The sequence below is a fragment of the Dermacentor andersoni genome, chromosome 2 (assembly GCF_023375885.2).
Source record: "Dermacentor andersoni chromosome 2, qqDerAnde1_hic_scaffold, whole genome shotgun sequence".
NCBI lineage: Eukaryota > Metazoa > Arthropoda > Arachnida > Ixodida > Ixodidae > Dermacentor > Dermacentor andersoni.
In genome coordinates, this window is record NC_092815.1 from 246,031,615 (window position 1) to 246,058,368 (window position 26,754).

Here is a 26,754-nt window from a genome sequence, read left to right on the forward strand (position 1 = left end):
GGTGTTTACATGTTTTCTATTGCAGGAGTCGTCTTATCCTGAGTGGTGATGTAGAACTCAATCCAGGCGCCCAGTCCAAGTCAGCTTGAACCAGTAAAAGCAATCAGCCGGTAATAAACCTGGAACCGGGGTGCCACTGGTTCTAACACCGCTCTCGATGAGGCTGCTGACGTAGACTCTCCTCCTGTATGCCATGAAACTCACGATCTTTCTGTATGCGAAATGTGTATAAACTACTGATTGGTGAAAATAAGTTGGCTTGAGACATTGCTGACATCAAGTCATTTCAACAGACAGTCGCCTTACGTTTTGACCTTCAAAATCACGTGTTGGTTCATTAGAATCATCACTAATTACTCTAGCTTCAATTTGTGAATTAAGTGCAGAAAGCAACTCCTGCTCAAATTACCAACCTGGTATTAAAAAAAGATGCCCTAGAAAATCGTTCTCGAATAAATAATCTGGTAATACACAGTATTTTGGAAAACCCTAGTGAAAACGCTACCATACTGTTGTCCCACGTTACGTCTGTATTTAGCAAGACCTTGAAGATAAGCTGTCCTTACATTCAACGCGTGCACAGGCTTGGTAGAGCACGCGCTGGTCACACTCGTCCTATCATTCTAAATCTTCATAACTAGAACGACAAAAACGTGACCCTAAAAACAGTTCTAAACTCAAGGGCTCCAACGTATTCATTACAGAAGATTTCTGTGCAAGGCTTACATCAATTCTGTGTGGTGAAAATCAATTCTGTGTGGAGAAACTGTGTGGTGTAAAATTTTCTTGAATAAACAGTGTATCGTAATTAGCGTTATATACCGTCCGCCCGGTTCTTCCCTTGATATCCTCCGTGCCATTGCAAATTTCACGTGCCTGACTAAGATTGTTTTATAACGATTTATCTACATGGATGATTTCAATGCTCCTGGCACTCGCAAGCCTTCGATAAATACCATAGGTCGTAACGTAGGAATTTGTGATTATTTATGAAATATTTCCTTGTCCTTTGGACTCACTCATGTTGTTTCTAGTGCAACTAGGTTAAATTCCGTCCTCGACTTGGTGACCTTAAGCGCTGATCTAGCGAAAAATGACTTTTCTTGCGAAATACTTGGCGGACTTTCAAATCATAAAGTTGTTTTGTTATCGCTCTCTTGTCCAACCTCCAAATCACCCTATACGTTTAATAGTTTCCCTGACTTCACTGGTGCGGACGACAATTCCATTACTTATCTCTTAGCTGGTGGTTTCGATACGTTTTGCTGCCTGTCAGAAAGACCCAATGTAAACTTTCTTGTTAATTACTTTGAGGATCTTGTCAAGTCACGTGTCCAACGATTTGTGCCCATTAAAACTAAGAAAATATTGCGAGCCTTCCCTAGATTACAAGCGGCATCTTGCATTTATCTCGTAGTTTCCGCAGGCTTAGGCGTTCTAAACAAACCAAGGATCCCATAAACCTTGACAGGTTTAACAAGGCATAATATGAACCTTATTTGAAAATGCAAACGTCCAAATATTTCTTTTTTCGCGTCCAACTGCCTCATTTGTTAAGAACTAACCCTCGTAAATTTTAGGTGTTCTATTTTACCTGGCGATGCTTCACCCACTTTATTCAAAATTGATATTGACGTCATCAGTGATCCATCAGTAATATCGGATGCTATCAACCAGTCTTTTTAGTCCGTTTTTGCACCCGATAACAACTATAGTTTGTTCTGAAGGAATCGCTGACATTGACATCAACAATGAAGGCGTTCTTCACCTCGCATTAAACTTGGATACCAAGAAATTGACCGATCCGGACGGGATACACAATGTATTCTTGGTTCGCTATTCCTTGTGGTCATCAAGACATCTGATGGTCATATACAACAAATCTTTACCACCGGCCACTGTTCTTTCCTCATAGAAGTTAGCTAAAATGCTTCCTCTCCATAAATCTGGGGATAAGCATAAGCAGTCTTTATTGAACTACAGACCGATTTCAACAGCAGCACAGTCATGTAAAATCTCAGAACATATCATTCATAAACACAGTGCTTTTCCTAAAATCTCATAATATGCTATCTAACAGAGCATAGGTTTAGCCGCAGTTAGCTGAGTTTACGCATGACATTTTCCTTAACCTTGATGTTCGCAGCCAGGTTGACGCTATCTTTATAGACTTCACTAAAGCATTTGACGCGGTATTAAATTCGGAAGTATTTGCTAAACTTAACGCTGTACTAAACAAGCCTCAACTAGTTAAGTGGATTTCAACTTTTCTTTCACCTCGTTCCCACTTAGTCTCTTATAGCTCAACGGAATCTGCTGCTATTCATGTGACATCTGGCGTGCCCCAAGGCGCCGTTCTTGGGCCACTGCTTCTTTAATTCGCATAAATGATTGGCCTGTCAACATCTCTTCTAATATTAGTCTTTATGCCGCTGATTGTGTTTTATATGAAGTTATTGCCTCTTTTGATGATCATTACTGCCTCCAAGAGTCATTTGCCAGGTTTTGCCCTTGGTGCAACACCTGGCAAATAAACATTAATTTTGATGAAATCGTTTTTATGTCCTTGAGTAAAAAATCTTCTCTTTTTTGTTACTCCAATAACCGCGCGGTGTGTAGGGTATCATAATATAAGTATATCGGTGTTATTTTTACGCATTACATATCATGGTCTAACCACATTCATTACATTTGTAAGAAAGCACTAAAAATAGGTTACCTACGTCGTACACGCTGCAACTCACCAAAAGATACTAAGGTACTGTTACATAAATCGCTAATCAATCCTGTTGTTGACTACGCATCTGTCGTTTGGAACCCTTATAAGCAGTGAGATTAACAGGCTATGAGCAATTAAGAAAATGCTGTAAGATTTATATGTCACCGATTCACCGTTATGATCGTGACGTTTTACCCACTTGTGCACTTCATTCATTGACTTTAAGTTCGCTCTTATTATGTCGCCGCATAGCATCGTTAGATTTCTTGCACAGCATCGTCAATTCTTCCGTTAGACTTTCAAAAAGGTATACTAACCTAGCACCAGAGTCATCGACGAGACGACATCACAAATTCAACTTAATGCCCTACTTTGCACGCAGTAATAATTTCAGCTTTTTCCCTAGTTTCATAGAAGACTGGAATTCCTTACCTGGGTCTATTCACTCATGCTCACCCCGAAGTTTTGTATCCGCTATCCTGGATGAATGGTCCTAGCACTTCAGCCTCATCGTTGTATGGTACTTTTCTCTGTATAATTTTACGCTCCTAATTCACTCCTGCTATAGTACTTATTGCGCTGCAGTGTGTACAAATAAACAAATAAATAAATTTATCCAAATTTAGTGTTTACTTTATCAACAGGTTGTGGCCGGAATTATTTATGTGGGCTTCCACGTATGATATTGAGCGAGTAAATTTTCTACACAGGAGGGCACAGAAAATTTTTTTATCCTGTTTGCTGATTTCATTTTTAAGGACCATCAACTCAGCCGCAGTCCCACAGGCCACCTCGGCAACAGCTACTAGAGGATGCAGCCTGCAGGGCCGTGGATGAATATGCACAAAAGGGGCAGCTGGTTGAGGCGGCAAACGCGGATGCCGTCAGATTTCACCAGATGCTGCTCGAGCATGATAGGCAGGAGTGCATAATTTGCCCAGGTTGTAATTTTTGAGCGGGGATCAGTGTGCACGGTAAAGTAAGTTACAGCTAGATTATTCATGGGAGGCATCTGTATTCATTGTGCTCAAGTGCTCATTGGCTCGTGCATGCTTACATATCTCATTTGGAGGGTTTTTTTAAAACTGCTTTCTCAGACCATCACATAAAAATTTACAAAATATCTGCATCGTTACATGTACCACCACATCCTGATTATCTTTTGTATATGAATTCAACTAATCACAAACGCTGACTTCTTACTGGCGAAGGCGGCTTGGTGGAATTTGCTGCCTTTTAACATGTTTGTAACATGACAGATCGTATACAGTTTGTACTATCATTCTTGACGTCATATGCATATGTTCGCACTGCCTTCAGAGTAATCTTGCTGAAACTATATCTCATGAAACATTGTGAATCAAACATTTACATTGCATAACCTGTAGCTACATTAAGTGAATTTGCTTGGCATCGTCATCAGCAGCTGGTGGAGGAATTGAGGGTCTCCCGTGTGGTGCAACAGCAGCTGGCAGTGGAGATGCGGGGTTTGCGAGAGGTTACTCACCTCATTGCAAGCATCCTGCGACAGCACTTGGCTGCCCTTGCGCAATTTCCAACCCACGTCAACTCGCTGCAAGTCAGAATTACGTACACTCAGATTCCCGCTATCTCCAGTTTATTGAGATTCCCTAAGGTTTAGGCTATTTTCATCACAAGTCGACTCTCACCTATTCAGAATGCCACCCACTCAGCCTCAGGCTATCCTCATCTTACTGGGACTCACTAAGAGTCAGAATAAGGTTATATCCATCACACGTGGACTGACGTTCAGTCGGAATTACATCCACTAATACCCACGCTATTTCCACTTTACGGAGACTCACTAAGACTCAGGTTAAAGTTATTTCCACCACACGTACCTTCACACCTTGTCGGAATTGCGTCCACTCGGACTCATGCCCGTTCACATGAAATCATCTCGTCTCACTTGACTTGCGGCCCTAAGACTCAATTGGGCTAACTCAATTTCACCGGTCAGTGTCACTAAGTCAACTCGTGAGTGAATGAATGAATGTGTGGTTTTTATTGGCGCTAGGGCCAGGTATGGCCAAAGAGCGCCATGCAAGTGTTAATGATTTCGCAGTGGAGTGATGGGTTCTATGGAGCTGATGTGACGTGGCTGTAAAGGGGCCTGAAATATAGTCGCTGTAAAGTTCGTAAAATGTACGTGTAATAAAATTATGGCGATGACAAATGACGCGTACTATGAGCATTGAGGTGCATTTCAAAATAATGATACGATATTAAAAATTGCATAAGTTTCTAAAATTCACTAGAGCCCTTGCGACACAAGGGCCTGGAGGCATGTGCTATATAAAACAACTAACACAGCGGCATCCTCTGGAAAGAGGATGCGCTGCGAATTTATTGGGCTCATAACATGTAGGACAACCTGATTTAAAAAAATTGAGGACTACATTGGTGTTGAAAAATGGTTCCTTACCAAGAAACATAGCTGGGTGAAGAGGTATGCAATAACGATATGCAAGAGGAAAATGTTTCTTTCTTTCAGATTCGGCTTTGCGACACTCCAAGAGGACATGGAGGACGGTCAGCCGGTCACCACATCGACCACAGATTGACGGTTCATCTCCAGTAAGCAGAAAATTCTGAGTGCCAAATGTGTGCCCTATTCTGAGGCGGCAGAAAAGGACATCTGTTCGCCGTGATTTTGTTGGGGAGGGCCAAACACCTAACTGTGGCTTTATAACGTGTAGTTTATTGTTCATTTCTGCGTTCCACATGCGTTGCCAGTGTTGATGCAGTTTCGTGCGCAAGAAAAGCTTCAGATCAGTGACGGGAACAGCAGCTGTAGAAAAAGTGTTTAGTGATATGAGTGATGTGGCCATTTTGTCAGCCAGTACATTACCCTCGATACCTCTATGGCCAAGTACCCAGCATATCACTACATGTATATGTGACAGATAAATACTGCATAAGAGGGAGTAAAGTTCGATAAAAACAGGATTTTTAAGCTTTTGTAATGAAATTAATGCTTTTACGAGACTTAGCGAGTCTGTGTATACAATTGCTCTGTCGAGCTTTAATTTCTGTATATGTTTTACTGCAGTCAGCACAGCATAGGTTTCTGCAGTAAAGATACTTGTTTGCGGGTTCAATAAGTCAGATTTAGAAAGAGAGGGACCAACAACAGCATAAGATACACCAGCATGTGATTTTGATGCGTCTGTGTAGTATTCGGAGCTACTGTACTTCGATTGAATTTCACGGAAATGCATAGCGATTTCGAGGTCAGGTGCGTGCTTTGTGACCTCTACAAAGGATACGTCACAGTCGATCACCTGCCACTCCCAGGGCGGTAATAGCTTAGCTGCAGGCATTAGGCGATGTTCAAGAACAGGGACATCCATTTCCGTGCTAAGTGCTCTTGCACGCAGTGAGAAAGGAAGTCTCATAGAGGGTTTATTATGAAACAGTGTTTCACACGTCAAGTCGTTAACAGTTTTGAAACATGGATGTTCTTTATTGGAGCGCACATTGCGAAAATAGGTAAAGCTGATGTACGTTCTCTGAAAATGTAGTGACCACTCGTCTGACTCTGCATATAGGCTTTCCACCGGGCGTGTTCTACATGCGCCAGTGGCCAGGCGGATACCCAGATGATGAACGGGGTCTAACATCTTTAGCGCACTCGGTGCAGAAGAGTGATAAACTACGGCACCATAATCTAATCGTCATCTAACTAGGCTCCTGTAAAGATTTAGGAGGCACCTCCTGTCGCTACCCCATGTAGTGTGGGATAGAACTTTAAGTAAGTTCATGGTTTTTAGACATTTTTCTTTAAGATATGTTATGTGTGAAATGAAAGTGAGCCTGGAGTCGAGAATAACACCTACAAATTTGTGCTCTTTCTTGAAGGGAATTTGTTGTCCTCCCAGTTCTACACAGGGATCAGGTACCGGGCCTCTCTCTTGTGAAGAGAACACAAGAGCTTTTGTGCGGGTTGATTCTAAATCCATTTTGGTCTGCCCACTTGGACACCTTGTTTAAGCCCTGCTGTACCTGTCTTTCACACACTGTAAGGTTGCAAGATTTGAAACCTATGTGTATATCATCTACGTAGACGGAGTAAAAAATGGCCGCTGGCAGTGAAGGACGAAGTGTGTTCACTTTAACGATAAAGAGAGTGCGACTGAGTACTCCTCCCTGGGGTACACCTGTTTCCTGTATAAAAGGTCGCGACAATACGTTGCCGATTTTCACGCGTAAGCTACGATTCGACAAATAGCTTTCAATTATGTTGAGCATATTTCCACGGATGCCCATCTCCGACAGGTCTCGCAAGATCCCGTAACGCCATGCCGTGTCATACGCTTTTTCCATGTCAAGGAATATCGATAGGAAATACTGTCCATGTATAAATACATCGCGGATATTTCCTTCAATGCGCACCAGATGATCGGTTGTCGACCGCCTTTCTCTTAATCCACACTGATAAAGATCGAGCATATTGTTGAGCTCAAGGAAATGTATAAGTCTGCAATTTATCATTTTTTTCAAAAATCTTACACATACAATTTGTTAGCGCTATCGGACGATAACTTGTTGCCAAGGAAGGGCCTTTTCCCTGCTTTAGAACAGGAACTACAATCGCTTCTTTCCATGTGGATGGGAGGTATCCCGAAGCCCAAATAGTATTGAATAGTGTAAGAAGTGTAACTTGTGCGTCAGTATGTAGGTTTCTGATCATGTCATACATGACTCTGTCAGGTCCCGGTGCAGTGCTCTTACATGTGTTCAAGGCAGCTCTCAAGTCGGCAATACCGAAAGGTCGGTTATACGGTTCATTCTGCCTGGATTTTCGTTTGATTGGCTTACGCGCTACTATTTCTTTATGTTTAAGAAAGGATTGGCAATAGTGCGTTGAACTCGACACTTGCTCAAAGTGCTACCCAAGTGAGTCTGCCTGATCTTGCAGTGTATCGCCCTGTGTATTTACCAGAGGGAGTGAATATGTTTGTCGCCCTCTAATTCTATTTACCTTGTCCCATACTTTGGCCTCATCTGTATAAGAGTTTATACTCGATAACAACTTCTCCCAACTTTCTCTTCTAGCCTGTCGGCGGGTTCTCCTGCCTTGGGACTTTACTTTCTTAAAGTTCACAAGATTTTCTGCAGTGGGCGAAGCGCGTAGCAACCCCCACGCTTTGTTCTGATTCCTACGTGCGATTCTGCATTCATCGTTCCACCACGGGACATGCCGTTTGCATGCCGAGCCACTTACTTCACGTATGCATTTAGATGCGACATCTATTATGAAGGCTGTGAAGTACTCCACATCAGCATCGATTTCTAAAGAAGACATGTCATCCCATGGTACACTAGTTAATTTTCGGAATTTCTCCCAGTCCGCTGCGTCAATCTTCAACCTAGGAGCCTGTGGTGGATATTCGTTTTCTTTAAGCGTTCTTAATAGTATGGGGAAGTGGTCGCTTCCGTAAGGACTGTTCGTCACTTCCCATTCGACTTCAGGCAGTAGGGACGGGGAAACTATGCTGAGATCAATTGAAGAAAAGGTATTGTTTGCAAGACAGTAATAAGTGGGTTTCTTCTTATTCAGAATACACGCACCAGAAGAAAAAAGGAACTGTTCAACCAGACGACCTCGCGCATCTATACGAGAGTCGCCCCACAGGGAGCTGTGCGCATTGAAATCGCCAAGAACAACATAAGGTTCCGGCAATTGATCTATAAAGGATTGGAATTCATGTTTCGTTAATTTGTAGTTTGGGGGTACGTAAAGCGAGCAAATGGTGACGAGTTTATTTAGAAGAACAGCTCGAACCGCCACTGCTTCAAGGGGCGTTTGTAGCTGTAAACGCTGACAGGAAATACTTTTATGAATAAAAATGGCAACACCGCCTGATGATACGACAGCATCATTGCGATCTTTGCGGAACTTGACATACGTTCGGAGAAAGTTGGTGTGTTGTGGTTTTAAGTGTGTTTCCTGTAGACACAGCACTTTTGGATTGTGTTTTTGGATAAGCTCTTGCAAGTCATCAAGGTTCCTACGAAGACCTCCAACGTTCCATTGAATAATTTGTGTATCCATATTGAAAGTAAATAAGTGCTCTGTGTATGGAAACGGAGGTGATGCCTTAGGTTACAGAGCTCTTTCGAGGCCCTTTAACGGGGGTTCTGCCCTTTCTGGAGCGTTCGAGGGAGCCTCGCCGCTCCTTAGGCGTTTGGTGCGCTTTGAGGACAGGTGTAGTGTCCATTGCCTCTTGTGAGGCGCCGGACACGTGCTCTTGCGAGCGAGAAGTTACAAGAGAGAGTCCTGCCTTGGAGGGCAAGACCCCTGCGCCCACCAGCCCGGAGGTCGATGGGGCACCCCGCGGGATTTGGCTGCGCCTGCTGTTACCAGCGCTGGAAGGGGCCGGGGAGGTAGGGGCAGCCTCGGCTGCGCCCACCTTCGGGGTCGATGGTCCCCTCTGCTGTGTTGACGGAGCAGCGCTAGCTGCAACCGCCGCGGGGGCAGATGGCGTAACTGCCGACTCACTGCCTGTGGGTCAGACAGCCGCCGGAGGCCGTTGTGACGCTGCCCCCTTACGCGCCACATCGGCAAAGCTCCTCTTAGACAGGTATGACACCCGCCTACGTGCCTCTTTGAAAGATATACTTTCTTTGACTTCGATTGTCACAATCTCCTTTTCCCTTTTCCAGGACGGGCAGGACCGCGAGTATGCGGCATGCTCGCCATCACAGTTGACACAATGTGGAGTGTTCTGGCATGTTTCAGAGGAATGTTGATTGTCACTGCACTTGGCACATGTCGGCCGGCCTCGACAGTTCTGTGAACTGTGGCCGAACCTTTGGCACTTAGAGCATCTAAGAGGATTGGGCACGTATGGCCTAACACGAAGTTTGATATAACCGGCCTCGATGGACTCGGGGAGGACACTTGAACCGAAAGTATCAGGTGTTTCGTTTGGACTTCTTTTCCATCTCGCCTCCCATCTTAATTCTTTTGACATTTATAACATTCTGTTCACTGAAGCCCTCCAAGAGCTCAGCCTCAGTGAGCTCCAGCAAATCATCGCCCGAGACAACGCCGCGGGAGGTATTCATCGTGCGGTGCGGGGTTACTACTACTTGGGTCTCCCCAAATGATACTAGCTGAGGCAGTTTCTCAAGTTGCTTCTGATCGCGGAGCTCCAAGAGGAGGTCACCGCTTGCCATCCTCGACACCTTATATCCTGGACCAAAAACTTCGGTAAGAGACTTAGATACAAGGAACGGTGAGATTGTTCGCACTTGTTTAGCTGTTTTTCTGCGTGGATCACGTGAAAACGAGGAAAATTGTGGACTTGGCGTCCGAAAAACTGAAAAACCTCTTCGGTACGCCATCGTTTCTGAGGGCGATCAGAGAGTTTAGGAAAAGCTTTTTCCATAAGTACAGTTGGGTTTTCGGCCGCGATGCCGACCACCCACCATGGAGCCCAACAGGAGGACGTGACAGAAGTTCCTGCTAGAGAAACCCTGCCAACGCCAGCCGTACATCGCTGCTATAACCAAATACAGCATAACCAAGGCTGGCTAGCTACACAAGGTTAACCCTTGCCGCCGGGAAACTAGGAAGTGAGGAGAAGTGATGAGAAGACAGGAAAGATGAAAAAGGCGAGAGAGAAAGACGAAGATTGGAGAGCAGGACAGGAAAAGGCGACTGCCGATTTCCCCCGGGTGGATCAGTCCGGGGGTGCCGTCTACGTGAAGCAGAGGCCAAAGAGGTGTGATGCCTCCGCCGGGGGGCTTTAAAGGTCCGAACACCCGGCATCGGCTCAACCTCCAGGATCCCCTTTCCCCGGACACAGCTAAGCCAAGCACGGCTACACGCGGGAGGGTCCAACCCTCGTGTGCTCGGGTCCGTGGTGTCGCAACACACCAAACGCCTGCTGACGCAGACGCCCCTGCGGGGAACTCGTGAGTGAGTTCGCCAAGTTATGCGGCGCAAGTATTTCGAAGCCACTACAGACATTACCAGTATAAAATACATAAAAGGAGTTGCAAGCATGATAAGTGATATACAGTCACAGATTGCTTATCTAACGATTATTTTGTTTCGTTATATAGGAGAATTATATAGCGCTGCCCTGTGTGTTCCTGCGTTCTCTCTTCGTCATCTTGCGCTGCTCCTTTAAGAATATATGTATCACTTATGTTTTGTTTCAAATACGTGGTATCATGTCTCTAAATTATTATATTATTCTTGAAACACATTCTTTACAAGCTTAAAAGGACCACAGTTTCCCGCTAACCTTTTTGAATCATGCTTGTTGCATTGTTGAATATGCAGAGAGTAAAAGCGGACAACTGCAAGCAAGCAGCCATATTTAGTTGTTCGCTCTCACATAATAAGTATAATCAAGGAGTTTAATTGTTGCACATTCCTGTTTATAGGAGGGAAAATAAATTTGAAACGCATCGATCTATTTCAGGCTTGATAGCAACCGATTGCTCTATTTTAATAGCTTTTGGTAAGGAGGATTCGCTTTCGCAGATGTGTGAAAAAACAAGCTGGTACAACTTGCCATGCGCCAGTAGGAGTCCGTCTCCCGATGTAAGTCTTGCATATTCTGGGAGAACCCGAGGTAGGCGTCGAAAAACCGGCGAAGACGGGTGCAATAAAGGCTGTTGCCACGGCAGTATCCGCCGAACATGTTCAACCAGTGATTCTCCATAAGTTGACGAGTCAAATCTGCCTCGAGAGCGCCGGCAGCGTATGCCTGGATGCCGTCTTCTACTTGGGGGTTCGTCTCTACTTCCAGGTAGGACCATCTGAGCAAAAAAATAAACAAAAGGAGTGCGCGGGGCCGCAACATTCATATGGGGGCGGATTACCAGCCAAGTTGTGTAGGTTGCATACATGGGCTGCATACATTATAGAATCGTACTTTTTTTTTCATAGGACAGCACACTACGCCGACACAAATGCCGCCGCGGTCACCGCACCTCCCATTCATCTGCAGCTGCCGCGCCGGCATCTCCGATGCATGGGATGTTATAACCACAAAAGCGCAGGCCGCGTTCACAGCCAAGGTCACCACAATATTTCCCCCTCCGCTACTACCTGTCTCCAATGCTCCAGCGCCATTGCACACTCGCCCCCTCTCGCCTACCTGTCTTCATTCCAGCAGCGCCGTCCGCTCCGACACGCGTGACGTTATGACCACAGGAACGCAGGCCACGCGCACAGGCGCCGTCGCCACGCTCTTTCCCTCTCTCCTCCAAATGGTCGGCTGCGCGCATTCCCGACCATGATACGAACACAAGCCGCCCAGGTATACCTTCTGAGAACGCATGCGCGGGAGGCATGCGGGGGCTAGAGGTAAGCAGCTTCGCTGTAGTATGTTTACTAGGTTAGGCCGACTAGGCGCTGCGTACACCAACCGAAGCAAATATACCCCCTGCGCAAGTGTGCCACAAGAACATGTCGAGAGGTTTTTGTGAAAGACGCAGCTGCTTTTACAAAGTCGCCCCATGTGCATCTATAATAGGTCACGGTGGGTGTACTTGAAACTCTTCGCGATGTTTGCCAACCAGTCTATAATCATACCATTGTTCTAGCGGTGGGCCATAAGGAATTCAATACTTTTTTTACCGTAAACCCAAGTCGCCATTCTGGTACATGCACGTGATCAGTAAATAGCTCACAAAAACCGATGCTCAGGTCCTTGTTCACCTGTGAGACTTCAAAAAAAAAGGAGGCGCATCCGCCGACTTAAACAGCTTCCGCTAGGATGCTTCTTTATAACAGCATTACGATAGAAAACTAAGTGAGTTGATAAGCGTTCATGATGTATTTTTGTGCAGCGCTCACAAATCGACGTAGGGCGAAGCAGAAACACAGCGCCTCTCCTATGTGTTTCTGTGTCGTCCTTCGTCGATTTGTGAGCGCTGCACAAAAGATACATCATGCTTCTTTCAGGAAAGGGATTGACAGAAGGAATAACACATGCCTAGAATGACGAGGCCGCCTTTGACGAAGATAGGTCCTCCTATCGAAACATTGACCAGCCTTTCTGAGGCACCTTATCCCTGTTTACAAACTTTATACCACAGCATGCTTCTTTAGAAGTTGGGGATTTTCCTTCATTCACGCTTCGGAACAATATCCACTCACGTCAAAGGTGCATATGCTGTGGAATACAACGTCAGCTGCTAGGACTTCACCATCTACAGACGGTTGTACCAGTAGGAATTTCGGTGTAGCGCAACCAGCACATGGACAGAAGGAAGAAGACACGCACACAGGGCCAGTAGGTTTTGACTTAGGCACGCGGAACGGAGGCCTCACTCACCCTTCTTCGTAGATGCGGTTCTGAAAGCAGGCCCAAGCCGCTGGTACTAACGCACCATCTGATGGCATATCTGGCGGCTGCCCCTGGTAGATGGCGAGGTGCTGCTGCTGGTCGAGTCCAAGCCAAGCACAACGGCAATCGTTCAGCTCATTGCCGCTTACCAGCGAGAAGGCGAGAAGAAAACCGAGCGTGCGCATGCTTCCACAGGCTTCCGACTTAGTGCAGGGGCTCCGTTGAAGCGGGTCATGAGACGCCGTGTTGATGCCTTAGAAGAATAAGAACAATAGGAACGAGCATGTTTCGGAAGTGTTCTCGCAATCAATTTTTTCGCCTATCCTCACTCGCTCGGACGCCAGAATTGCTGGTTTCGGCTACTAGACTCGCGGTGTCTCAACAGCATCTGAGCCAATAAAAAGTAGCGAGAAGAATGGATCGAAGAAAAAACAACCTAATACAGCTCTAGGTGTTACTGCGCATTACTGTCCGTAACGGAAATACAATTCAAAAGGAATTCCCACAATTTCGAACTATGTCATACCAGCCGGTGAAGTAATCTGTGAATAAATGCACAAGCGAGGTGGACGGTAAATAAAAAAGATAAGAAATAATAGATTGTGAGCAAGTCAACTCTGACGCAATAGTGGTCCGTTCGCTGCTGCGCAAGACATTATTTATGCTGAATTTACGAAGGCAATAGCATGCCAGGGCATCCGCAAGGAGACCGTTCAAATAAGCACGCGCGGCGCTACCACAATGCGTTCACTGTGCGAGTTGGTTTCGGCGGCGTTGGTGCACGGACAGCAGAGTGCAGAAGAGGGTGCGGGAAGACCTTAGGGTTTTTGTTGTGATGTTTTAATCGGCATATATATACAATATACGACAAGCCTAATAGCATGTTTCCATGGGCGCTGCAGGAACCAGGAACCGACAGATTGGTAAAAAAATATTTATTTGTAGATTTGTAACTTTTCCTCACATAATTGCTGATCATGCATTCCAGGACTTGCTGTTAAAATGCAGCATAGATAATAATATTAAAAGGACAGCACTTGGGAACTCGTACCACGGCAGATGCGGCTTCAATGATATGCCTGCTGCTCTGGACCAGACGCCTCTGGTGAAATTTTAGCGACGACGTTCGGTCGCGTTCGAGGCAATAAACTATACTGTTATATACCAGATTATGCTCGAGCATGCAGGACACATGAGCGCTGAATGTGAAGCGCTGCCTTCAGGGCTAGTGTCGGCAGCTGTAAACAAGTACAATGTGAATCCCACGAGTCAAGAGTGGTAGTGTGGCTTGTTGAGTGGATGGTCGCAACAGCTAAACTAGCACTGACTACCGAGTTAAAGACATGGTTGTTATATAGCGAATGGACAGAATATGCGGCATTACCATGGGTAGTCTTACTGTGGCGTTGGCATGTGCTTTTTTTTTCCGCAAAATATCGTGACAAGCTCGCCCCATTGAGCACTCTAGACAAGTGTGATATACGCTGTGCGAACATGTGTTGCACGGTTAGGCCGTTTGTACTTAGCGGGTTATATTCCACAGGCTGTATATAAAAATAGAAAACGCGCATATGTCCTTCCTGGATTGACAACATGGTCTTACAGTAATCCTAAACCAGTTTGTTGACAAGGCTTGGCCTCTTGGAAGGCGAATGCACAGCGAGCGCAGCACCCTAGCATAAACAAATCGCGAGTGCTCCGATATAGAAATTGATTTCTTGAATGCGTTCTTGAATGGCAGTGTACTAGTCAATTAGTTAAGCATTACCGCGCACTCGACAGAGAAGAAATCGCGGAAGCAAGTTTAACGGACTACACGTGGTCGGCACATGAAAATCATGCGGCCATTACTATCAAGCGGCGCGGAGGGTTTGTGCCATTTATCGCTCTAGAACCACAACCCTACAGGCAAACGAACGCTGAGGGAAGTTGAACGCACACCAGTATTTAGAATTAACACACAAATGTCATTTTCGCAGGCAAGGCATCCCTGACATATCAGCAAGCACTCTACATGCAATGTAGCTTGATCTATAATTACCACGTGGGAGTATGAATATGCTATATTTCTAAAAAGCAACATTGCGTTCTTTCATGCTATCATAGACGAACAACAGGTTACAGAATTCACCACAGCGAGCTTCCCATAGCTGCACCAATAGAACTAATAAAGCTCAAAAGTTACTCTGTTCACGTGCACAGAGTGCTATTTTTTATGAATAGCGCTTCTCCAGCGGGTGGAAGCTTGGTCGTAGAGAACTCTTAGAAGTGGCCTCAATGTCCGAGCTTGAAAAAAATGGCTGATCGGTCTTCCACATTATTTGCTTATAACACAAAAGTTAAACGTGTATTTTAAGAAGCACTGGCAGCTTCGTTGCACGTTAACAAAGTTCATAAATTTCACGTAGCCGTGACGGCGAAGAAGGCGACAAAACAGTGAATGACGAAACTAACATTTTGATCGGCGTATTTGTGCCCTGAAAAACAGGCTAGACTCAAAGAACAACGATGGCGAACACAGTCGGCGATCGTCGAAAATCTGATCTGCCGGTCAAGCGCATCGACTTTTATACATGAGTAATCGAACGTTCCAGAGTTTATCGCTTGTTCCCTCGCATCTTCCAGAAAGTTCTACACAATTCGCGTCGCACATGCAATCAGATTACAAAAGCTTCGATACAACATACAGCTGATAGAACAATCGATAACATTTCAGAAACGTCCGATACATGCGGGCGCTTGCTGCGCTGAGCGATAACATTTATTACGCGGTGAAAAGCGGTCACCGGAACAGATAAACAAGTACACATGTCAATATAGTTACTAATTAGTTTCGCTTAAAGGGCGAGGCAATGATAGCGATAGCAAACACTCGAGGCTTGTGCTGCTTCGCAGGCTAAACCGCACCTCGACGTCGTAGATGTATCCTGTGCGACGTTGAGCCATCTTCATAAATAAATCGTCTTCATAAAATTGCCTCAGACAAGACTTTTCTTCGCTTGTAGCAGGGCGTTTATTCTTTTGCCGCGTGCTCAGAAGCCCCGTCTGAATTCAGCTTCAGTGCTTCACGAACCTGCCCCGCCGAGGCCCCAAGAAATTCATTATCTCTTCTCTTGGCCAAGAAGCAGGTGCTCATGATATAATCACACTTTCATTTTCTTATCCTTATGTTACCTTCGTCGACAATTTTCTTTATTAAATTTTGCGTTAGGGACACGTATTTCTTAAACAAAATAATATGTTCCCCTTCGGGCTTCGCAGAGGTTGATGGTTGAGGGAGGCCAAGGTACGAATACATCTTTTTTGCATGATCTCGCAGAGGCTACTTACTTTCTATTTGAACGTAGGATGCCCTCCGTTTTTGCTCTCGCTTGCGTTGAAGAGGGCTTTCTGCAACTGCAGTGAATGCTTGATTTAGATCTTCAAGAATCATGGCAGCAGAGTCAGCTCTGACTTCCGAGTTTTATCCCTTAACATGAACATCAGGCTCGTGAGGTGAGGTCGCCGGAATACGTCATTTCTGCATTTTATATAATCGATGACTGCAAGTATGGCAACGCTGATTCCTTTGAACAAGTTGGTGACGATACACGGCAGTTCTTGGCCTTCTCAAAGAAAGATTTGGAGCACCATTGCGAAACGAGCTTTGATGTCTACACATTTATGTACAACTGTTGGTGAAGAGCGCACATTGTACTGACATCCTTGGCGTGCCTTTAAAGAAGCCAGAGGGGTCGTCTATTCACTTCCGTCGGCTCTTGAATCTTTAAATAGTACCATCGCATGATCTATGTCATTTCATGCCCACCACTTGGAGCCCGGGAGCGAGGAGGAAGTTAAGTCACTTGAAATACAGGATTAAGAGCTTTGGTTGCTTTGTGGAGAGAATTCCTCTCGCAATCAGACTTCTTCATGAATCTCTAAAGGCGTGAATCGTCTGTTAAGACTGATGCACGTTGGAGTCAAACTTGCTTCGCGAAGATCCAAGACGGCAGACAGCGAAGTAGAAGAGCAGTATCAACGTCGCCATGGTCTTAGTGAAAATACAGGGCAGGTTGTCTCACATACTTTTGGCCAAGAGGAATCTCGTAGTCCTTAGAAATATGCACGTGCACAGGTTGTGTTCATTCAACAGCAAAATGTAAAGAAAAGCGTGTTAATCGCGGGTAAAGAGTCGCGCGTTCCCCTGGCCGCACAGAACCGGATGCTGGCGACGCTCATGGGGTGTTGCTAGTACACTTCTTATGTGCGAATAATCGTACCATTTTAAACGACCCACCTTCAATCCCAACTTTTGAGACCCCATATGCAAGTTCGTGGATTGACATCTCCCTAGCGTCCCTTCCGCTCAGAAGAAATGGATACAGTTGGTTAGTATTAAATTTGATCCTTATTAAAATTTCGAGCTCCTTAGATTTCTCGGTAGCTTCATTTATCCGCCAGTGAATTTGCACTAGGGGTGGAATTTCTCGTTATGTACGACAGCGCTCTAGTCACATAAGCACGTTGATTGCGCTTGTCATCGACCCGGAGCAAACATTACGAGTGCGATATTGGCGAATTCCATAGTCATTCGCACTTGAAAAGGATTATGTAGAGGTACTCAAGAGTGCGCTTTTGACAGGTGTATAGCCCTACTTTGAACCAAGGCATTGGGAGCTAGCATATGTGGTTGCAAAGAAGCTGCTTTTTTTCATCTTTTATGTCACTGAACTAATGTTTAGCCTTACTTTTTACAGGATGGTGTTCCATAAAATATGGCACTACAAGGAATGCAAGCGCAACAGGTCATCGGGGAAGCCTGCAGCGCACGGCCCTGCCAAGACTGCCTTTAATATAAAAAAGGTCAACTGGAACACGCGAAGCGATGATGCCTTTCTGCGCGGCGAGAAGCCACTACCAGCTATTATAAAAGTATTGCACCGCAACGGCCACAGTCACAGCTCAGGAGCTGCGGAGGTCCATCATCATCTAACGTGAACGTGCCCGACTAAGCAAACCTTTCTGGAGTATTTCGACAACGGCATTGTATCCTTGTTTATTGTTTCAGTTTCGTTTCTTTCAGTGTACATGTCTTCATCGTCATTCAATATGATTTGCTATATAAGTGGCTTTACTGTGCCGAATAAAGGAATGTACATACTGCGCTTGCGTGGTCCAGTGTCATGCGTCCGGTCTGAGCCAGACACCACATATTGGCGACGAGGGTGTGATGCTGAGGCTGCGCATAGCTTCCAGCTTGTTAAGGCAGCTTTGTCTTCAAGCCCAGCCATACAAATGTTTAATCCAGACCTTGATGTAATTGTTACGACAGATGCTTCTGATAAGGGACTGGGAGCCGTTCTTTAGCAACGCGATGGTGACAGCGTACGCACGGTGGCCTTCGCATCGCGTGCCCTGACTCCTGCTGAGCGGAAGTACTCCGCTGGGGAACGTGAGGCCCTTGCTTGTCTCTTGGCGTGCGAGCGCTGGCACGTCTACTTTTGGAGTAGAAAATTTTTGTTGCGTACGGACCATCAGGCACTGGTGACGTTACTTTCAGCTGCCGGTACAGGTCACCGACCTTTGCGCATATTCACATGGCCAGCTCGACTTTTTTATTATAACTTGGACATAGAGTACCAAAAGGGATTGCAAAATGTCGTGGCCGATGCGCTTTCACGCCTACCTCTTGACTGTGATTTGCACACGACGATGCAGGAAGAAATTGTGTCCGTTGTATCAGAGTCCCTAACAAATAAACGGTTGTAGGTGCGGGAGACAGCACACTGCAACAGGTTTTTGTACACGTGGTACATGGTTGGCCGCTTAGAAAAGCTTTGCCAGCAGAAATAATGCCCTACTTTAACGTGCGAGAAGAGCTTCAATCGTTGATGGCCTATTGATGCGCGGCGAATAGGTAGTTGTTCTGAGTGAATTAACCTCGCTCCTTGTTGGTTTTACGCACGAAGGTCACGCAGGAATTGTGAGGACGAAACAGAGATTACGTGATCTTTACTGGTGGCCGCGTTTGAATAAAAGGGTAGAAAAAGCAATCCATTTTTGTCATATCTGCCAGGCAGCGGACAAGTCCGCTAAACCTTCGTTTGTACCACTGCAGCCGGTGACGTTTACAGCGCTACCATGGCTGACGTTAAAAATGGATATAGTGGGACCGATTGACTGGGCTCCTTCAAACTGTAGGTACATGATATCGCTGATCGATTATCATTCCAAGTGGCCTGAGGTTGCTTTTTCATCTACAGTGACGTCATAGAGTGTGGTAGATTTTTCGCGGACTGTGTTCAGCCGAGAAGGCTATCCGGAAGAAATTGTCACAGATAATGGGCCTCAGTTTAAGTCGCAAATGTTTGAAACATTCTCGAGAGAGAGGGGCATTGCGCATCGTTGTTCTTCTCTGTACTATCCACAAGAAAACAGCGCGATTGAAGGCTTTAATCGCGTGCTTAAAGATTTCATGCAGGTTGCCCGATTGGAACAACGGACCCTCCAGGCTGCTGTGGTTGACTATCTCGGCATATATAGGTCGACGCCGCATGCGACAATGGGTGTGCCGCCAGCCAAGTTGCTTCACGGGCGCCAGCCAAGCACAAGACTCAATACAGTGGTTTGCCGACAAGAGAGGGTGTCCATGCCGGTTCGAATAAAAATGTTCCTGCTAGGATTATGGCGAAGTATACGTATGCAAAACAGTATACGTACAGGAGGCGAGGTGCGAAAAGACAAGCGTTTTGCGTAGGGGACTTCGCTCGTGTACGCAAGCCAGCAGGCGGTGGCAAAGCGTCGGTAAGCTACATGGGACCTTTCAAGATTTTCTGCAGAAAAGGCAAAAGGCTTTTACCACTGAGGTAAGACGGGTCCGATACCGCGACCACTGGGATCGGTACGCACCTCTGTAGGAGAGGACGGGTCAAAGTAAGCCAGTATAGTAAGACAGTAAAGTAGGCCAGGTGACAATGTTGGTGAGCTGGGCAAACGCGGCCTCTTGAGCGGGGCCTCACGTAAACGGCACGTCCTTATTCAGACGATCAGTAAGCGGTCGGGCAATCACTGCGAAGTCTAACGAAGCATCGGAAGTAGGAGCAGAGTCCTACAAAACTTCGGACTTCTTTGACAGACTGGGATACAGGAAAAGACGTGACAGCAAGAATTTTCTCCTGGCCTGGTTGAATACCGGATGTGTCAACGAGGTGACCAAGCACTGTAATCTGCCGACGACCCAAGTGACACTTCGATTAACTTAGTTGCAGCCCAGCCTCGCGGAAGACTTCAAGAATAGCTGATAAGGGCTCAATCTGTGTCTCAAGTGTAGGTGAAAATAGGAAAACGTCGTCCAGGTAGCAGAGGCATGTTGACCATTTGAACCCTTGAAGCAAAGAGTTCATTATACGTTAGAACGTTGCTGGGGCGTTGCATAGACCGAATGGCATAACTTTGAATTGATATAGACCATCAGGGGTGACGAACGCGGTCTTCGCTTGGTCCGTTTCTTCCACAGAAATTTGCCAATAACCAAACCGAATGTCTATTGATGAAAAGTATTTGGAACCGTGGAGACAATTGAGGGCGTCGTCAATGTGAGGCAACGGGTAGACGTCTTTCATGGTATTGTGGTTATATTGACGATAATCTACGCAGAAAGGACTTGTGCCATCCTTCCTTTTTAACTAGTACCACGGGCGACGCTCAAGGGCTCCACGAAGGCTCAACAATACCTGTTGCAAGCATCGTGTTCATTTCATCTTGAATAACCTTATGCTTTGCAGCAGACACTCGATATGACGGGCGATGAATAGGACTGGCATCACCGGTATTTATGTGATGCTTAACAATTGAAGTCTGGCCCAATTGGCGATTGTTGAGGTTGAAGATTTCGTGGTAGGAAACAAAAACGCGACACAGAGCTGCTGCTTGTTCAGGCAATAGGTGCGCAGCAATCATGGGACAAAATCATGTGTCAGGGCAAATAGCATCCTGTGGACATGGTGATGTATCTGACCAGGCGTCTTCTCAAAACGTTCTGACGTGGTCATCTCCTATAGCGCGCAGCGTTGTAACCAATATGCCTTGAGTAGAACTTCATTGTCAGGCCAAAATTGAAGACGGGGAGGCATGCCCGGTTATCCGCGACGGTGACGAGGGAGCACAGCACAGTGATATTGCTCATCAAAAGGAAGGACATAAGGAACAGGTGTGGCGACGTAACTACCATCGGGCAGAGAAAAAGATGATACCAAATCGACGAAAGTAAGGGCTTTAGGTGGCAGGCGGACGAAGGCGGTGGTACCAAATTTTGTAGGTAGTTCGGCACGAATATGCGCGAGTAGAGGAAGTTCGAGGCAAGGGTACCGGCCGAACAGTCGATCAAAGCTGAATGCGCCGTAAGAAAGTCGAGTCCGAGGATTAGGTCATGGGGACAATTGGCCAGCACTGTAAAAAGATCAGGAACGTGGCGGTCGGCCATACTGATACGGGAAGTACACATTCCAGTGACGTCAACAGTGCTACAATCGGCCACACGTACGGCTCAAGTAGTAGGAGGCATGAGAACCTTCCTCAGTCGACGACGGAGGTTACTACTCATTATGGACACCTGGGCTCCAGTATCTATTAACACCGTCAAAAGGACACCCCGTCGACGTGAACATCACGTAAGTTCTGGTTTGTTGGGAGCGCCAATGGAAGATTTCGACACGACGATGATTATGCAGCACTACCCCTAGGAGCTTCATGGTCCAGTTTGCCGTCCGGGAGAATCTATAATGGCTCGGCGACGAATAGCCGCGTCGCTGGGGCGACGGGGAGCGACGGCGGTGAGGTGACGGCGAGTGAGTAGGACGACTGTCGTCGACGGATACACCTGATGTAGGAGGCATATGACGAGTCGAGTAACGGCGCGGTCGGCATAAGGGCGAGGAGACGGGGAAAAGGATCTCGAATACGGCGACGTCCAGGAGGTGCGGCAGTGGCGAGCGACGTGGCCAATACGAAGGGAACGGAAGAAATGGGCTTGCCATCCGGAGTTCTCCACTCAGTAGGGTTGCGGTATCTGGGTGAGGAATAGAGATCGCTGTGAGGCGTAGCTGTCGGCACCGGTCGGGCGTCACGTTGGGAGACGGAGCAGGCAGCAGGAAAACCAGGGTTTCCAAATTCTTGCCGCATAACTGCCTAAATGAGAAAGATCGCTGGGGCTGGTTGGTCAATGGTGGGGTCAAGTGGGCGTGGATGGAACGGCGCTGAACTTGTAGCCTTAAGCTCGCGGCGAATACATGTGACGTGCTCATTTAAGGGTGGTGAAGCGGTAAGGTCGAGGCAAGACGACGTCGCAGCCGTGTTCGGGAGCCAGGTGTGGAATGACGCGGCGGCTTTTGGCGAGCTCAAAGCGGGGCATTCCTTGACAATGACGTCGATAATGGACACATTGTTGAATACCATCAAGTTGAACGCATCGTCCCCGATCCCTTTGAGTACGTGGCCGACGTTGTCAACCTCAGCACATTTGTCGTCTACTTTCCGGCGAAGAGCGAGCACGTCTTATATTTACGAGATATGCGATTCAGTACAACAGCGAACTGGGGCAGCAAGCTCTTTTCTAGCAGCTAGCTGCCGACCGGTGTTGATTTCCGAAGAGGTCGCTCAGCTTCTCCTTGAAAGCATCCCAGCCAGAACCATACACCGCACCTTCACGAAAATATTACGCGAACGAAGGATTAAGAACTGGAGACGATTTCCAAAGCATATTTAGAAAGGATAATGCAGCGCTGGCCAGTTCAGCCTACAACTCGAGAGCCAGAGAGAGTTCGTCGTCTTCGTTGGGGCGCCCGCATGCATCGTCCATAAGAAACACATTTAACAGGGATAAGCGGGCTAGTTGGTGGTCGTTAATGGAATGCATCATGTAACCGCACTGAAAAACAAGGGACAAGGAAGGAACACACAAGACAGGCGCGGAACTTCAACTAAGATTTACTACGGGAAATCTCACATTTATACAGGTATCGTAATCACCTTTGCCAATCATCGGATAGCCATCACTCGACGTTGGCATGCGGGCGTGAGTGCCGCAAATTTGCTTGTAAATATTTGTATTCTTTATCACTCAAGGATACTGAAGAACTGCTTACGCAGCTGCCAGATTGCATTTTTATACAGTAAGCTTCGTATATTTCACGGCTCAGTTGTGACGCAAACATCTTCAAGACTTTGGTGTCGCGGAACCTGGGCGTGCAATTACTACAGTGGCGACAATGGTCAGCCAGTTTTCCACCCCCCGCCAATCCTTCAACTCCTGCGCGGTGCTCCTGCAGTCTGACGTTTAGGCACCGTCCTGTCTGCCCTATGTAGCTATTGCCACAGGAGAGAGGTATCTGGTACACTACCCCTACTCTGCATGGGACGAACCTGTCGACGTGCAGAGTAGGGGTAGTGTACCAGATACCTCTCTCCTGTGGCAATAGCTACATAGGGCAGACAGGACGGTGCCTAAACGTCAGACTGCAGGAGCACCGCGCAGGAGTTGAAGGATTGGCGGGGGGTGGAAAACTGGCTGACCATTGTCGCCACTGTAGTAATTGCACGCCCAGGTTCCGCGACACTAAAGTCTTGAAGATGTTTGCGTCACAACTGAGCCGTGAAATATACGAAGCTTACTGTATAAAAATGCAATCTGGCAGCTGCGTAAGCAGTTCTTCAGTATCCTTGAGTGATAAAGAATACAAATATTTACAAGCAAATTTGCGGCACTCACGCCCGCATGCCAACGTCGAGTGATGGCTATCCGATGATTGGCAAAGGTGATTACGATACCTGTATAAATGCGAGATTTCCCGTTGTAAATCTTAGTTGAAGTTCCGCGCCTGTCTTGTGTGTTCCTTCCTTGTCCCTTGTTTTTCAGTGCGGTTACATGATGCATTCCATTAACGACCACCAACTAGCCCGCTTATCCCTGTTAAATATGCTACTTTCTAGTTCAATGGGCCCTGTTCTCCCTGCATTTCTATGTGTGAATTCGAGTGCTACCCTTGTTAGTTTAGCGGCCATCATCGGTTGTCGTGCGCGTGTGTGTGCCTTCGCCCTGAACCATCGGCTCGTCCTTCCGGAAATTGTTCTCCTCTTCTACCCGTGCACTCCCTCAAAAAGGCATTCTACCAGGAAGATGAAGATACTCAGGTCTGAATTATGGGGGCAAGTGCGACATATTCAAGGATGCCTGCGGGTGCTCGCAGCGTCTCAAGTGGAGGGAATCCAGAACATTGAAGCCTTGTACAGAAGGTACTCTCGCGAATGTAATCATTTTACCGAACTGCTGTGGTCCCTGTGCCTTCCAGCGCTCCTCGATTGGGCAAAGTTTCGAAAAAAGGTAGATGTGTCTCCAGGAAAGGTTACCTATATTGGACACTGCGACGTGCCAAAAAGTGTTGATTCGGTCTTATCTAAAGGGCCTAAGTTCTGTATTCAACCCCAAGAGTCCCCGGTCGAGCTCATATCTATTGTCAAGAACATTGCAAGACGCGCGCCTGAGGATGAAAAAGGCCTATGTATTTCAGAAGGGGTAAACTCACTAGCAGTGAAGCGGCCCAAGCAGGACCAGCAGCGAGATGTTAAGCGAACTGTCGAGTACCTCAAGCAGAATGATCTGGCTTTAATGATTTCTGATAAAGAAGGTAGCTTTACGGTTTTACCGAATTCTTTATTTCGGCAGAAAGCGAGGGAAGCTGTCGCAAAAAATTTTTCTATTAAGACGTGCACTGCCGCTAAGCTAAAAAAGCTAGCGTTGGGTCTCTGTGATAGGTGTAACCTGAAAAATCTTGGTTTGGGTATCAAGGGTGCGAAGAGCGGAGCACTTAGTATTTTCTTCTCCGCGAAAACGCATAAAGAAGGCATTCCTTTCCGAGCCATCGTTTCGGAACGTGACACGTGGCAGGGGACGGTCTCTAAGTTTCTGCAGAAACACTTGCGCTTACTCAGATTTGAGGACCCGTTCATGATAAAGAATTCTGAGGAGCTTATCGCATTTCTTCATGACCATGAAGGCTCGAGGGAACCGCTGTTTTCGTTTTCCATTGATGTCACTGACCTATTTTATTCCATTCCACAAGATATTTTGCTATGCGCCATTAGAGAATCCATTGATGACTACGGCCCTGTGGCCTTTCAGAACGCATGTGGTGTAAGTGTGGACCACTTTTTAGAAATTCTGCATTTTTATTTGGCATCGACCATCGTTAATTTCGAAGGAAAGAACTACGTCCAAAAGCGTGGAGTGTGCATTGGTTCATGTATTGCCCCTTTATTAAGTGACATATTTTTATCATATTGTGACAAGCGAATTGCTGAACGCATTGACACAGCCTACTCGGCTAAGATATTTAGATATGTTGACGATTATGCCATTTTCTTGAAAGGGGTTGGGGAGGGAGGCGGTTCAGCTGCAGTAGAGCGTGTTCTTGCAATTTTCCGAGAATGCGCGTTTGGGTTGAATTTCACCTGTGAGTTGCCTACACATGGATGCCTGCAGTTCCTGGACATTTTCATTATTATTGCTGGAACCCATGCGTGCTGGAGGTATCAGCCTCGATCAAAAAAAGGTATTTTAAACTACCAGTCAGCTCATTCGAAGCTTGTAAAAAGGGGAATCGCAAAAAACTGCCTGCGTGCTGCTCTTGATAAGTCCTGCCAGCATGAAATGCAACATAGCGTGTTCCTACAGTTGCAAAGACTGCACAGCGCAGGATTTCAGCATGATATGGTCACCTCGGTGCTAGAAACCCTTGCCAAGGAAGCGCGAGGCCCATCAGAGGTCCGCCCAAGCGTAGAGCCACAACGTCGTAGACCTGTTGCCATCCCGTACTACCACCAAATCTCCCACCGCCTCAAAAAGGTGGCTGCAAAATGTGAAGTACCGGTGGTTTTCACGGCGCCCAAGAAACTGGCGGGCATGTGCAAGATGGTGCAGGGTAAAAACAAAAGAAATGAATGTGATATCAAGCACGTCGACAGGTTCGTCCCATGCAGAGTAGGGGTAGTGTACCAGATACCTCTCTCCTGTGGCAATAGCTACATAGGGCAGACAGGACGGTGCCTAAACGTCAGACTGCAGGAGCACCGCGCAGGAGTTGAAGGATTGGCGGGGGGTGGAAAACTGGCTGACCATTGTCGCCACTGTAGTAATTGCACGCCCAGGTTCCGCGACACTAAAGTCTTGAAGATGTTTGCGTCACAACTGAGCCGTGAAATATACGAAGCTTACTGTATAAAAATGCAATCTGGCAGCTGCGTAAGCAGTTCTTCAGTATCCTTGAGTGATAAAGAATACAAATATTTACAAGCAAATTTGCGGCACTCACGCCCGCATGCCAACGTCGAGTGATGGCTATCCGATGATTGGCAAAGGTGATTACGATACCTGTATAAATGTGAGATTTCCCGTAGTAAATCTTAGTTGAAGTTCCGCGCCTGTCTTGTGTGTTCCTTCCTTGTCCCTTGTTTTTCAGTGCGGTTACATGATGCATTCCATAAGAAACACGCAATATCCATGTATCAATATCTACCGTAAGACAGATGTGGTTGCTGTGACACTGTGGCCTTACAGTAATGCACCCCTTATGAAATAAATAAGTATGAAGGTCACTCAAATAAAAGCTAATTTTTCTACTGATTGATTTATTATGCGATCCAGAATGCCTCCAGGAAAACTTG

At 46.4% G+C, this 26,754-nt stretch overlaps 1 long non-coding RNA gene across 1 annotated transcript in view; it reads right to left on the reverse strand.

Moving 5' to 3' along the window:
• Positions 1-11,171: 11,171 nt before the first annotated feature.
• The window catches only part of LOC140216027 (uncharacterized), a 104,631-nt gene continuing 89,048 nt past the window's right edge, over positions 11,172-26,754 (reverse strand). Inside the window, exons 2-3 of the long non-coding RNA XR_011892676.1 lie at positions 13,045-13,309; positions 11,172-11,521 (exon numbers count right to left, since the gene is read on the reverse strand). This is a non-coding gene — a long non-coding RNA (uncharacterized lncRNA). The remainder of the gene's footprint in view (positions 11,522-13,044; positions 13,310-26,754) is intronic.